Genomic DNA, 13,500 nt, shown 5'->3' on the forward strand with positions numbered 1-13,500 from the left:
AGGGGTGAGGACGGTGACCTCCAGGGAGGGTTGACTAAGAACAAAACTCTGATCTCAAAGGCCTCTTTTTTAAGGCTTCACTAAGTTGTCCCACAAAGGGAGAGCTGACAAGGGGTGGCCCTCCCAAGAGTGTCCTACCTTACCCATTTTAGAGGATTCAGACATAGGCACAGGAGGCCATAGCTGCCCAGCCAGCCCAGAGGCAGTCTGAAGACACTCCCTGAGGCTTGCTTAAGGTGCATAACAGGGGAAAATTGTTCATGTTCCTTGCATAAGTCTTTGGGTCCCACTGGTTTCTGGTCAGTATCACCTTGGGCCTGAGCTAAGCATTAAACAACTAAACAAATCAAATTAAGTTAAACAAACTTGGACTCTAAGCAACAGGCCAGGATTGGCCAGCCAATCACAGGGGCCAGCCACACAGGGCTGGGTTCAAGCATCCCCCAAGACATCCGCCCCCCCCCCCAAGGAGAAGGCCCTGCTGACTTCAGCTGAGAAACTTGTTTCTGTTAAAGAGGAACAAAGCCCTCCAGGGATGCTTGGGAAGGAGAAGAGAAAGCTGCAGCCAGTAAATGTTTGTTAAATCCCCACCATGGGCCAGGCACTGTTCCAAGTCTGGGGCTACAAAGAAAGGCCAAAAGAAGGCCTTCACTCAGGAAGCTTGCCGCCTGATGGAGGAGACAACATGCACCAACCATGGCCAGATGCAGAGATATAAAATGGTAATTGGAGATAATCAGTGGAGGGAAGGCTCTAGCAGGAAGAGGTCAGAAAGGGCTTCCTGTGGAAGAGTGTGGGATTTTCACTGTGAGCTGAAGGAAGCCAAGTAAGTGAGAAGGTGGAGAGGAGGAGGAGGAGGAGGGAGGGCGTTGTAGGCACAGGGACAGCCCAGGAAAATGCCTGGAGGTGGGAGATGGGCATCTTAGACAAGGAACAGCCAGAAGGCCAGGGTCACTGGATCATAGTCAATACACATTTATCAATAGTCAACAAATATTTGTAGAGAGCCTACTATGTGCCAGGCATAGCACTAAGCACAGTAGGGATACTAAGGCAAAAAAAGAAAGACGTTCCCTGCCTTCATGGAGCTTACAGTCTAATGGGGAAAGACACTGAAATGGACAGGACAGCAAAGCCAATTATAATTTGATAGGAGTATTTATTAACCTCAGTGACTGCCTCCCCAATAGGGAAGACAGCCCCGAGCCCTTTGCAGAGCAAACTTATATAGACCAAGATGTTGCTAACAACAAAGTAATGCCGTTAATGCCATTTCTAGTGAAGCCTTGATTACCCAGCAAAGCCCTGGAAACAAACATAAACAGACCTGAATCTGGGGCATGTTTCTAGCAACACAGGTGAAACGTTCCCTCACTATTGTGGCCTATTAGGTGGTTTCCAGGGACCCTGGTAGGGGCCCCTTCTGGCAGGTGTAGGGGGCTTTGGTACATAATTTCTGGTGGGCACTTCAGACACCGCACAAAAGGAAGCTTGAAGGAAGGAAGTATCCGGCTCAGGGAGATAGATGGTGAAGAAGTCAAAGAAACCCAAAATAAGTCCAAGTAGATGAGAAACGCCGGCTATTGGGAAGGGTCTTCTATCTCCCCTCCTTAAATGGAGGTTGGGCATTCATGACTGCACTCCCCCATCAGGTGGGTAGAGGAGGCTTGATGGGACTTGTGGGCGGGGGAGGAATGGGTTTTAAGGTGTAAGAAGACTAGAAGCTAGGAGGCAGGGCAGGTTGGGAAGGATTTTCTGTTGGATCCCGGAGATAATTGGGAGCCGCTGGAGTTTGTTGGGTAAGGTTGCCGCGGTAAGGAGTGACTTTCTAAGAGCAGTAATCCAGAAATGTGACTCTTGGGCTGCATTAAGAGGGACCTGGCTTCCAGGGACAGGGAGGGGTCATCCAACTCCTTTGGACTATCATTATGTCCAATTCTGGACACCACAAGGAAGGATATGGGTCACGTGGAAGAGGATAATGAAAACGGTGAAGGGCTTTAGGTCTCGGTCATATTAAGATATATTTAAGTAACTGGGAATGTCTGACCTGGAGAAGGAAAGGCTCAGAGGGTGGGGGATGGGAGAGATGAGAGCTTTATTTAAAGGACTGTCACAGGGAATGAGCATTACACATGCCCAATAGGCACTGGAGACAGAACCAGGTTGCCAAGAGACAAATTTGGGCTTGATGTCAGAAGAAACTCCCCACCATGAGAGCTGTCCAAAATGCTATGGGGCTGCCTCAAAAGGAGATGGTTTCCCCACACAGAGACAGGAGGACCACACACTAAGTATGCCATGGTGGAGATCCCGTTAGGAGGATGGGATGGATGAGATGACTGCTGAAAGTCTGTGATTCTGCGGCTCCTGAACCCAGAAGTGCTAACCCTTCCCTTTCACTTATCACCATGGGTGCATTTCACAGCCCTAGAAAATTAAGGAACAGTTGGAGTCTGAGACTTCCACCGGATGGATAGAAAAGGGCAGTTCGGTCCAATCACGGTGCTGTTGTCTTCACTCACCACTAAGAGATCACTGCTGCTGCTGCTTTTACAAACAGGTTGACAATCTCATCTCACGTCCCTAGCTAGGCATGGGGACAGATATCCGTATCTGCAAAGACAGACAATGAGTAAGTGTCTCTGGCCCCAAAGCACAGTAGCAAATGTCCTACAGACCAGTCTCCCAAGAAGTACATCTCCCTGACCTTAGAGCCTGATGGAAATATGGCAGTCCAAAGAGATTCCTTGCGCCAAAAAAGATGAAAGTAAAGTTCTACACCTTGGTTTGAAAAATCAGGTTCACAAGGTGAACATCGGTGGGGAGGGAGTATAGCTGGACATCATCAGTTCACGTGATGGTGGGCTGCAAAGTTCTGCGTGAATGAACAAATGAGGTACCATAGGGAACAGCTGTAGTATAGGGGAGATAACCGGGAGTTCACAGCAGGCAGACTCCCAGATGGAGTCTTCAGACGTCCTCACACAAACCGAATCCCTGGTTAGGGTAACCCTAGCATCCTTGGTTAGGGTAACTAGCCCTAGAAAACTGTAGCCACCCACAGCCAAGCCCAGGCACTGGAGCTGCTTTGGAGAACCTATAATCCGTGTAGATGGAATTTCATGGGGATGTCCCCAGCCCCCAGGGCACATAGGATTACGAGTTACTTGGGAGCTAGGGGGCCCTGCTGACCACATACCACAGCTGGAGAAGCTGGAGCAGAATGGTCTCTTTGTTTTCTGCACAGTGAAGGCTTGTGCACTAGTGATGTGGTCCTGGGCATCCCCATTAGAATCTAGAAGGCTTCTGCTAGGCCTCTCTGCACCCTTGGGCCTCGTGCATCCTGCATTCATCATCCTCTTCCACCTCCCACTATGCCTACTTTTGTCTCCAAGAAGGAACAAGGGGAGGCTGGGGGAGGGTTGGGCACTCAGCCAGACCTGTCCATGTTTAGTCTTATATAGAGACCTCCAGGGGTAGGGAACTTCATCCCGACTCACCCTGGCAGTGAGTCAGGTCCCTGGACAACTGGCTAGCTAGAGCTCCCCTGGGGACTCAGAGACGAGTTTCTAGTGGTGAGTTGTGGCTGTGTGGTCAAGGCTGTGCTGGACCTGATTCTGGAGAACACAAACACAAACACCTAACCTGGAGGTGTGCGAGTCAGCAGAGAGAGAGGCACAGAGACAGACAGAGGGACAGACAGATCTGCTCCCAGAATGTCCTTGGGCCTTACAGAGAATACCTCTGATAACTTCCTGGAGACAGTCTGGCATGACTGCCCACTGCCTGTGCCCAGAACAGACTCTACTCCTCCAAAGTGAATCATCTTTCTGTCCCTAGTTCTCTCTTCTTCCCAGAGACTGCTGAGCAGTCAGAATGCCATCTGCCCTGTGGAGTCCCCTCTCCCTAGAGCCTCATGCTGCCCCAGAGGTCACCCTGGGGACACCCCCCCTTGCTGTGCCTCTGCCAACCACCAGCCCTATGCAGACATTCCCTTTGTAGACTCAGACTGGACATGAGTTTCTTGAGCACTTGAGCGAAAGGGACAAAATGGTCAATCAGCACCTGGAAATCTTCAGAAACACCCAGTGACAGAGGCCAGAGAGATTTTCTTCCAGCCCTTCAGACCAAGGCAGGTGTTGGCCAGTGCCCTGGAAAAAAGTCATTATAGGGAAGCAAGGCAATAGTGATTACAGCCCCCACTCTCCATTACACAATTTCCTCCTAAGACATTGTGGGCCTGCTTTGAGAAAGCCAAGAAGAAACAATTCCTCCTGCCACATCCTGGCACTGGCTGCAGAGGCTGTTCCTTCCTTCCCACCACATAACTGATTCTGAGCTAGCCAGGCTACTGCTGGTGACATCTCCCACTCAGCCCTCTGCTTGGCACAGTGAGCTACAAGGCTGGGCTACAAGTCTCTTCTTCCTCCATTCAACGCCCTCTAACAGTGCTTGGACCCAAGGCAGTGTCACTGGCTTTCCCCTTTTCTGGAAAAAACACTCTCATTTGGTGATTCCATCAGCTCCCATGAGTTCAATGACCATCTCCATACGGATGATCCCCAGACCTACATGTCTAACCTAACTCCCTCTCCTGAAGTGCCTTTTGGATGTCTTGAATTGAATGTTCCATAGACAGCTCAAACTCAGGATGTCCAAAATACAATCCATTACCTTCTTTCCCCAAAACCCTTAAGAGAAGCTTTTAAAAAGCACCTACTGTATGCAGAGTGCTGTACTAACTGGAGATGCAAATAGAAAAATGAGACAGTTCCTGCTATTCCCAAGCTCCCATTTCATTGGCTGAGACAACACCGAGGGCAGGTTTCAGCTCCAAGTCAAAGGGGCCCTGGTCCTTAAGGGGCAGTGGCCAAGAGGGCAGCAATGGTTCTCCTTTTTCAGTCATGTCCACTGATAAAATCCGTGGGCTTCTGATGCTGAGGCGTTGGATAGGACCGAGATTTAGGTGAATCAAAGTGAACAGGGGAAAGTTTGGTCTTTGTCTTTCTTGCTTTGTGCCTGGGAGAGGAAGTTAGAACCCTTTATACTTTTCCACTCTCTATTGTGTCTTTGGTGTATGGAAACCTTCTTCATTACATCAATCTGGAAGAGAAATGGGCACATAGGGGAGAGTAGAAGCTCGGAGAATTTTCCTGTTTTCCTTTTGCTTTCTAGATCTATTAAAATTGTAGCAACCCATGTGGTGCATGTCTCGACCAATGAGTACAGAGGGAAAAGAAACATAGGGCAAATTCCTTGCTCCTCAAAGGGCAGAGGAACAGCCGGTAGTGGTTCCTAGTTTACCTACAAGATAAGGACCTGCCAGCAGTAGCTTATGTCTGAGTTGTAGAAACCCCTTTGTCAAAAGGGAGAATTACAAAGTGGTTGCTGCCAGAGAGGAAACAACACAGGCTTGGAGCACGTTCTGGGGTCTGTGGGAACTGTTGTAACCTGCTAAAAGATTAGTCTTCTTGGCCTGGGTGTCAGAGAGGAACCAACTGAGTGTCACCTGCTGGCTCTGGTTAATCTGATTAACTTTGATTAATTCCAACCTCTGCACTAGAGTTTTAATTATGTGACCATTGAATTGGTATTGAAAGTGATGCTGACTCAGTGACCCATTGTCCTCAGCCCACCTTGTCCGTGTTGGGGGAGGAGTGACCCAGTCTGTAGCTTTCTTTCCCCTACTATTCATCATGTAGCAAGCCACCCCCTCCCTGTTTGCACCTGATAACCATCACATAGCCGTCGTGTACAGGCAAGTGGGTCGGTGCTGAGATGCGACGGGTCATTCATTCCCTTTTGCTGATGTTGACCTATCTGAATTGTCTTTATCACATTACAAAAGTTATCAAGAAAAGCTGGCTCCATCTTGAATCCCTTGCTGATCTCCATTGATCAGTCCACCACTATCAACACATTCCTACCTTGATGTACTTTTAATAAACTTCTAATTTTCTTTTCCTAAGGTTTGCCTGGTTAATCAGGGTGAAAGTCCAAACAAAGAATTTTCCTTTTAACAAAGGATTCACTAATGGCACCCCCCCCATATGTCAAAGATACTCTCTCAGAGAGGTCATTGTCTTTGTTCTAGTCAATACCTTTAGAATAGGTATTTCTGGCGTCTCTCCTGCCCACCCTTCTCCAAGAAAAACCTGGATCCCTACCAGGAATCGAAAGAGGACCTGGAGACCAGAGGCTGGCCATTCTGCTCTCCTCAGAAAAGGGGGAATGTACCAAACTGGAATTTTATACATATATATCTGTTCCCCTAAATAGTATCAGCCTAGGGGAAGGTAGAGCTATGGTGAAGGGGTTCCTTGTAACCTCCATAATGCTGCTGGTGCCACTTGAACCAAGCTGGAGACACAAAAGGGCCAGATGGGATCATGGAATTGGCAGCTTCATTCTAATTCCTATTGTCTGTCCTAATCCACTGCACTCCCCACATGGTCAGTTCTCTGTGTTGTTGCTTCTTTATTCTTCTCTGATGCATTTTGGAAGCGAGCCTTCTTGTTTTTGTTCAGTGTTTTGTTATTTATTTTGTTATTTTGTTGTTCATTTGTCGTTATTCAGTGATTCAAGTTGTGTCCAACTCTTTGCAACTGTAATGTAATATCAAGCAAAGGCAACTTCCCAGGTTCAAAATACCAGCATAGGTGCTCTCTATTTTATTCAGTGACAAACCAAGAACAGAGAAGATCAAAACATGACATCATTCCAAATACAGCATTTACTAAGTGTGATTAAATAATCTCCAAGGACTACCCCACCCCAGGATTTTCCAATCATTCAATCAATTACAAAGTCTCTGTTCCAAATACTTCTCCACCCCTAGGCTATACCTTCATTTAGTCGACCACAAAGCCCCTCTTCTCAAATGGAGATTAGTTTCCAAACATAAGTAAAGTACCTTCATTTGTCAATCACAGAGCACAATAAGGTCAAAAGTTCCCCACCCCTGGATCACAATTGAATCTACCCCAGAGTTACATCAAGTTTAAACACAGCACTTAATACCCAAATGGAGGTCTTTTCTTCATCTTGACACGAGGCAAGTTCTCAGCAATCTTAGTTCCTGGGGAGACAAGGCTTAGCAAGGCCATGAGATACATTGCCAGTCCCTTCATGAATTCATCCTCTGTCTGTAGAACAGTCCTAGAACCCCTGAACACATTAGCAAAGCCCTCTCCCAGGATTTCTGTAAACATACAACAAGAAAATCCTTCTTCAGGGCTTCTGAACCAACAGAAAGGCTCCCAGACCCCTGCAACAACAGCACTGTCCCTCACCAGTGGACAGTATTCACTCTGTCTGCAGGACAGTCTCCAGACCCCTGCAACAACAGTACTGTCCCTCACCAGTGGACAGTATTCACTCTCTGTCTGCAGGACAGTCGCAGGCCTTCTTAGCGAACAGCCAGGTTCCAGGACTTCTTCAACAAAAGGACAGTCTTTCACCAGTGGACAAATCTGGCAAAACAACATCAAAACAGACAAAGTACCAGCAAAACAGCCATGTCTCCTCAGTCCTTGGCAGCTCAGGGGGCAGGTCTCAAAAGTCCAGGGCAATTCAAAGCGGCCACCAGCAATTCTCTTAGTCTCTCTCTCTCCACAAGGTGCTGCTTCCAAAAAGATCTTCTGCCTCTCTCTAGTGTCTCTCCAAATCTACATCACCAGCTCCTCCCAGTTCAGGACTTTCTTTTCACATCAACAAGCCCATCCCACAGGTGGGATTAACAAACTCTGGGTTTTAACACAATCAATTTGAAAACCAAGCCAATACAGGGGAATCTTTAATTGCCATTACTATCACAGCAACCTCATGGACTGTAGGACTTTGCAACATCCTTCTCCCCTGTTGGAATCTAAATTCCCTATGTGAATCGAAACTGTCTCAGGACAGGGACTGTCCTGCTTCTGTGTATTTCCACTGCTATCCTTCTCACAAGGTAGCTACCCTTCATGGAGGCTTGCTCCTTAATTCATGAAAAGCTTGAAGGCCACTTAAACCTCCAGATCTTCTTCAGGTTGAACCACTATCCCTCCCACATCTCCCAGCACTTAGTATAGTATCTGGCAAATAGCAAGTGTTTATATTTTTTCATTCATTCATACTTGAAATTCTGTTATTCTGATCATGGGATTAGGTCAAAAACCAAATTATAGAGACAATAAAAAAAAGATATTCAACACATAGTGATGTGACATTAAAGCATTTGGGATATAACTGAAGTTTTTTTTCCCCTGAATTATCTTATGTGAACAAAAGATAAAATAGAACAATGGGATGAGCTTACTTTTGGATGCTTGGATGGGTCTTGTCACAATTGAAATTAAGGCGAACTGAGGCACGAAGTCCCAAGCACATACAAATTATTGGTAAGGCTAACAGTTAGCAACAAAAAAGTCCTTTCAGCTCTTCAAAAAGCCAAAAGACCATGAATGAGGGTTGAGAGATTATTTTATGGGCAAAAGGAGGAGTATCCAAAAATGTAAAGGCAGCATCAAAGGTGGGGAAAACAATTCCGTCGGTTACAAAGTCAGACATATCCTAGATATGGGGGGTGACTGGCTGGACATTTGGAATGAAGAGCTGGCAACAACCCCTCCTTCCATCTTGTCACTACAGAAAGCTCCTTTGTGGGGCCCACCTACATGGCTAACTAGCGTGACAATGATAACAGACCAGACCCTCTAGCATCCACCTGCGTCCTTCAAGGATAACAGATTTCCTGTTGTTATGTTATTATAACAAAAGAATAAAACAACGATTAGTGGGAGAACTGAATTTCTAAACTTGACTCAGAGACAATGAGTGACTTTGGTCACTACACAGCATGTCATAGTGATACAAAATGAAATCAATCACAGAATAAAGTCAATTGGATTTTCTCAATGTTCACTCTGTAATCTCATCAATGGGAGTATTCTCTTCAGAACTCAGTCATGCCTTCCTTTGCTTCACTGGTCTTGGCCATGTCTTCCAGTAAGGGTTCAATAGAAGGTCCACCTAACATGCTGGTGGCCTTCCACTTCACTGTGATGTCCGTGAGGCCACTTCTTCCAGGAAGTTCTTAGACCGAATAATAGGTGGTAGAAGGGAAAGGGACCATGGTGGCCATTTTGTCTAACCCTATCATTTACAAGATGAAGAGGGGGTCGAGTCAAGATGGCAGAGTAAAAGCAGGAACTTGTCTGAGCTTCCATTCCAACCACCTCCAATACCCATAAAATATGACTCTAAACAAATGTTAGAGCTACAGAACCCACAAAGTGACAGAGGGAAACAAATCTCCCTCTGAAGGCAGCCTGGCAGGCCAACAGGAAGGGTCTATGGCACTGATCTGGGAGCTGAGCACAGTCCCACATGAGCCGCTTGGACCCAGACCCGGGGTGGCACAGACCAATGGCCCAGACTGGCTGGCAAAGACTTCAGGAGAGTGAATCAGCAGCAGCTCTAATGGTTTCCAGACTTCTCAACCCATAAACGCCAAAGAGAAAATAAAAGGTCACTGGGGAATGGAAGAGCATGGTCCAGCTCCTGCCCCTCAGGCAAGAGCTAGTGGAGGTTCAGGGACTGCAGCTGCCGTGGCTGCCTCTGGAGCTCCTGGCCTGCAGATCATAGGATACCAAGAAAGTATTAAGAGGGTAATCGCTCTTGCTTTGACCTGCTTGGATCTGGATCACAGTCCAGTGTGCCAGAGCTTGTAGTGGCTGTAGAGAGGGTGCCCTCCTCATAGCTCTGACAACATTTGCAAAAACCCCAGCAGTTTGGGACACAGCTCTCTCCATTCTGGAAGCAGAGTTCTACTGCAGCAAAGACCTCAAAAGTCAAGTAATTGGCTGGCAAGATGATCAAGCAGAGGAAGCACAATCAGACCATAGAATCCTTTTTGGGGGACAATAAAGGTCAAAACATGGAACCAGAAGATAACAAAGTCAAAACTCCTGCATCAAAAGCTTTCAAGAAAAACATAAACTGGTTATGGAGGAGTTCAAGAAGGATTTTGAAAATCAAGTAAGAGAAGTGGAGGAAAATTTGAGAAGAGAAATGAGAATGATGCAAGAAAATCATGAAAAGTGAGTCAACAGCCTGATAAAGGAGACCCAAAAATATACTGAAGAAAAAAACAACTTAAAAAATAGACTAACTCAAATGGCAAAAGAGGTCCAAAAAGCCAACAAGGAGAAGAATGCCTTAAAAAGTCAAATTGCCCAGATGGAAAGGGAATTTCAAAAACACACTGAAGAGAATAATTCCTTCAAAATTAGATTAGGGCAAATGGAAGCTAATGACTTTATGAGAAATCAAGATGCTATAAAACAGATCTAAACAAATTTAAAAATAGAAGGCAATGTGAAATATCTCATTGGAAAAACTGCTGACCTGGAAAATAGATCCAGGAGAGGTCATTTTAAAATTATTGGACTACCTGAAAGCCATGATCAAAAAAAGAGCCTAGAAATCACCCTTCAAGAAATTCTCAAGGAAAATTGCCTTGATAGTCTAGAACCAGAGGGCAAAATAGAAATTAAAAGAATTCACCAATTGCCTCTTGAAAAAGATCCCAAAAAGAAAACTCCTAGGAATATTATAGCCAAATTCCAGAGTTCCCAGGTCAAAGAGAAAATATTGCAAACTATCAGGAGGGAACAATTTGGTGGAAACACAATCAGGATAACACAAGATCTAGCAGCTTCTACATTAAGGGGATCGAAAGGCTTGGAATATGATATTCCAGAGGTCAAAGGAGCTAGGATTAAAATAAAGAATCACCTACCCAGCAAAACTGAGTATAATGCTACAGGGGATAATATGGTCATTCAATGAAATAGAGGACTTTCAAGTAAAGAAATCATAAGGAACTTATTAAAGTTGAACCATTTACATTCCTACATGGAAAAACAATAATTGCAACTCATGAGACTTTTCACAATATGAGGATAGTTGAAGAGAATATATATGCATATATTTGTACACATATATATGCATAGGAGGGCGTATGTGGGTATAAATACATACATGAGTGTGTGTGTATATATGTGTACATAGACAGAGGGCACAGGATCAGTTGAATATGAAGGGATGATATCTAAAAAATAAAATTAAGAGGTGAGAGAGGAATATAATGGGAGAAGGAGAAAGGAAGAGATAGAATAAGGTAAGTTAACCCATATAAAAGAGTCAAGAGAAAACCGTTACAATGGAGGGGAAGAGCAAGAAGGTGAAAGGGAATGGGTCAATCTTACTTACATTGAATTTGGCTTAAGGATAGAATAACATACACATTCAATTGGGTATCTTACCCTACAGGGAAGTAGGGGGAAGGGCATAATAGGGGGGATGATAGAAGGGAGGGCAATTGGGGGAGAGGGTAGTTAGAAGCAAACATTTTTGAAAAGGGACAGGGTCAAAGGAGAAAATAGAATAAGTGGGGGACAGGATAGGATGGAGGAAAATACAGTTCATCTTTCACAATATAACTACTATGGAAACGTTTTGTGTAACTACACATGTACAACCTATATTGAATTGCTTGTCTTCCCAGTTGGGGTGTGTGAGGAGGGAAGAAGGGAAAGAATTTGGAAATCAAAGTTTTAAAAACAAATGTTAAAAAAAAAATTGGTTTTATACATTCACCTGGGAAATAAGATATACGGGCACTGGGGTATAGAAATCCATCTTGACCTACTAGAAAGTTAGAGGGGGAATGGGGGAGGATATAAGAGAGAACAGATTGGGGGCAGGAGTATTTGGTGGGCTCACTATCTTGGGGTGGGGGTAAGGGAAAGACAGGGAGAAAATTTGTAACTCAAAATCTTGTGGAAATGAATACTAAAGACTAAAAATAAATGAATGAATGAATGAATGGATAAATAAATAAATATTTTTAAAGAGAGAAAGGGATACCCACATCCAGAAAAAGAAAGAAGAAAAAAAAAAGATGGAGAGATTGGAGCCCAAGGATAGGATGTGATTTGTCCATGACTTGCCAGGTGCCTGCCATTTGTCCGGGGAAGGCTATCTCCACAGTGCAGTGCTGCCTTCCTGTGATAGTAATGGCAATTAAAGATTCCCCTGTATTGGCTTGGTTTCCAAACTGATTGTGTTAAAACCCAGAGTTTGTTAATCCCACCTGTGGGATGGACTTGTTGACTTGAAAAGAGAGACACGAACTGGGAGGAGCTGGTGACGTAGATTTGGAGAGACAAGTGAGAGGCAGAAGAACTTTTTTTTTTTTTGGAAGCAGCACCTCGTGGAGAGAGAGAGACTAAGAGAATTGCTGGTGGCCGCTTTGAATTGCCCTGGACTTTTGAGACCTGCCCCCTGAGCTGCCAAGGACTGAGGAGACATGGCTATTTTGCTGGTACTTTGTCTGTCTGTTTTGATGTTCTTTTGCCAGATTTGTCCACTGGTGAAAGACAGTCCTGTTGTTGAAGAAGTCCTGGAACCTGGCTTTTGGTTAAGAAGCCCTGAGACTGTCAGGAACTAAGATTGCTGAGAACTTGCCTGTGTCAAGATGAAGAAAAGACCTCCATTTGGGTATTAAGTTCTGTGCTTAAACTTGATGTAACTCTGGGGTAGATTCAATTGTGATCCAGGGGTGGGGAACTTTTGACCTTCTTGTGCTTTGTGGTGGACCAAATGAAGGTATAGCCTAGGGGTGGAGAAGTATTTAGAACAGAGACTTTGTAATTGATTGAATGATTGGAAGGTCCTGGGGTGGGGTAGTACCTGGAGATTATTTAATCACACTTAGTAAATGCTGTATTTTGAATGATGTCATGTTTTGACCTTCTCTGTTCTTGGTTTGTCACTGAATAAAATGGAGAGCCCCTATGCTGGTATTCTGAACCTTGGGAAGTTGCCTTTCCTCGGCAATTACATTACACTTCCCTATTTGGCTACCATTACAGTCTACTTATCTTTGTCATGTGTCTCTCCTTCATGTCCGAGTCAATCAATCAATGGATGAATCAACAAGCATTGATGAAGGTCTTACTGGGTGCCAGATAGAAAACAAAAATGCAAATGAGCTTCGGTTCACACCTTCAGAGACTGCAGGGAAAGTGGGGCGTCTCACAGAGGAGAACTTCGTTCCAGTGGTGCTTTTGTTGGGCAGAGGAAGAGGAAGCAGTTTGGCTTCTAGCAAGGAGACCTTCAGGTCTGGAGGAGGGGGAGAGGAGAGTTTGGAGTAAGGTTCACCCTGACAATGAATGTGATCCACAATTCGTGCTTTTGTGTGCAGACATCTTGAGGAATTGGGGTTTGATTGTTGCTGTCTCTTTTCTCGTCTTTCCTCTCCTCTGTGATCTTCCAGTGACTTCCACTGCTGTCCTTCTCACAAGGTAGCTACCCTTCCTTCACGGAGGATTGCTCATTAATCCATGAGGAGCTTGAAGGCCACTTAGGCCTCCATATCTTCTTCGGGTTGAACCGCTTCCTCCCCATGCCTCCCACATCTCATACTTTCGAACCTGACTCTGTGACCCT

Source organism: Petaurus breviceps, unplaced genomic scaffold (genome assembly GCF_028583685.1).
Source record: "Petaurus breviceps papuanus isolate PSGF00001 unplaced genomic scaffold, PetGlider_PUasm1.0 355, whole genome shotgun sequence".
NCBI classification, from domain to species: Eukaryota; Metazoa; Chordata; class Mammalia; order Diprotodontia; family Petauridae; genus Petaurus; species Petaurus breviceps.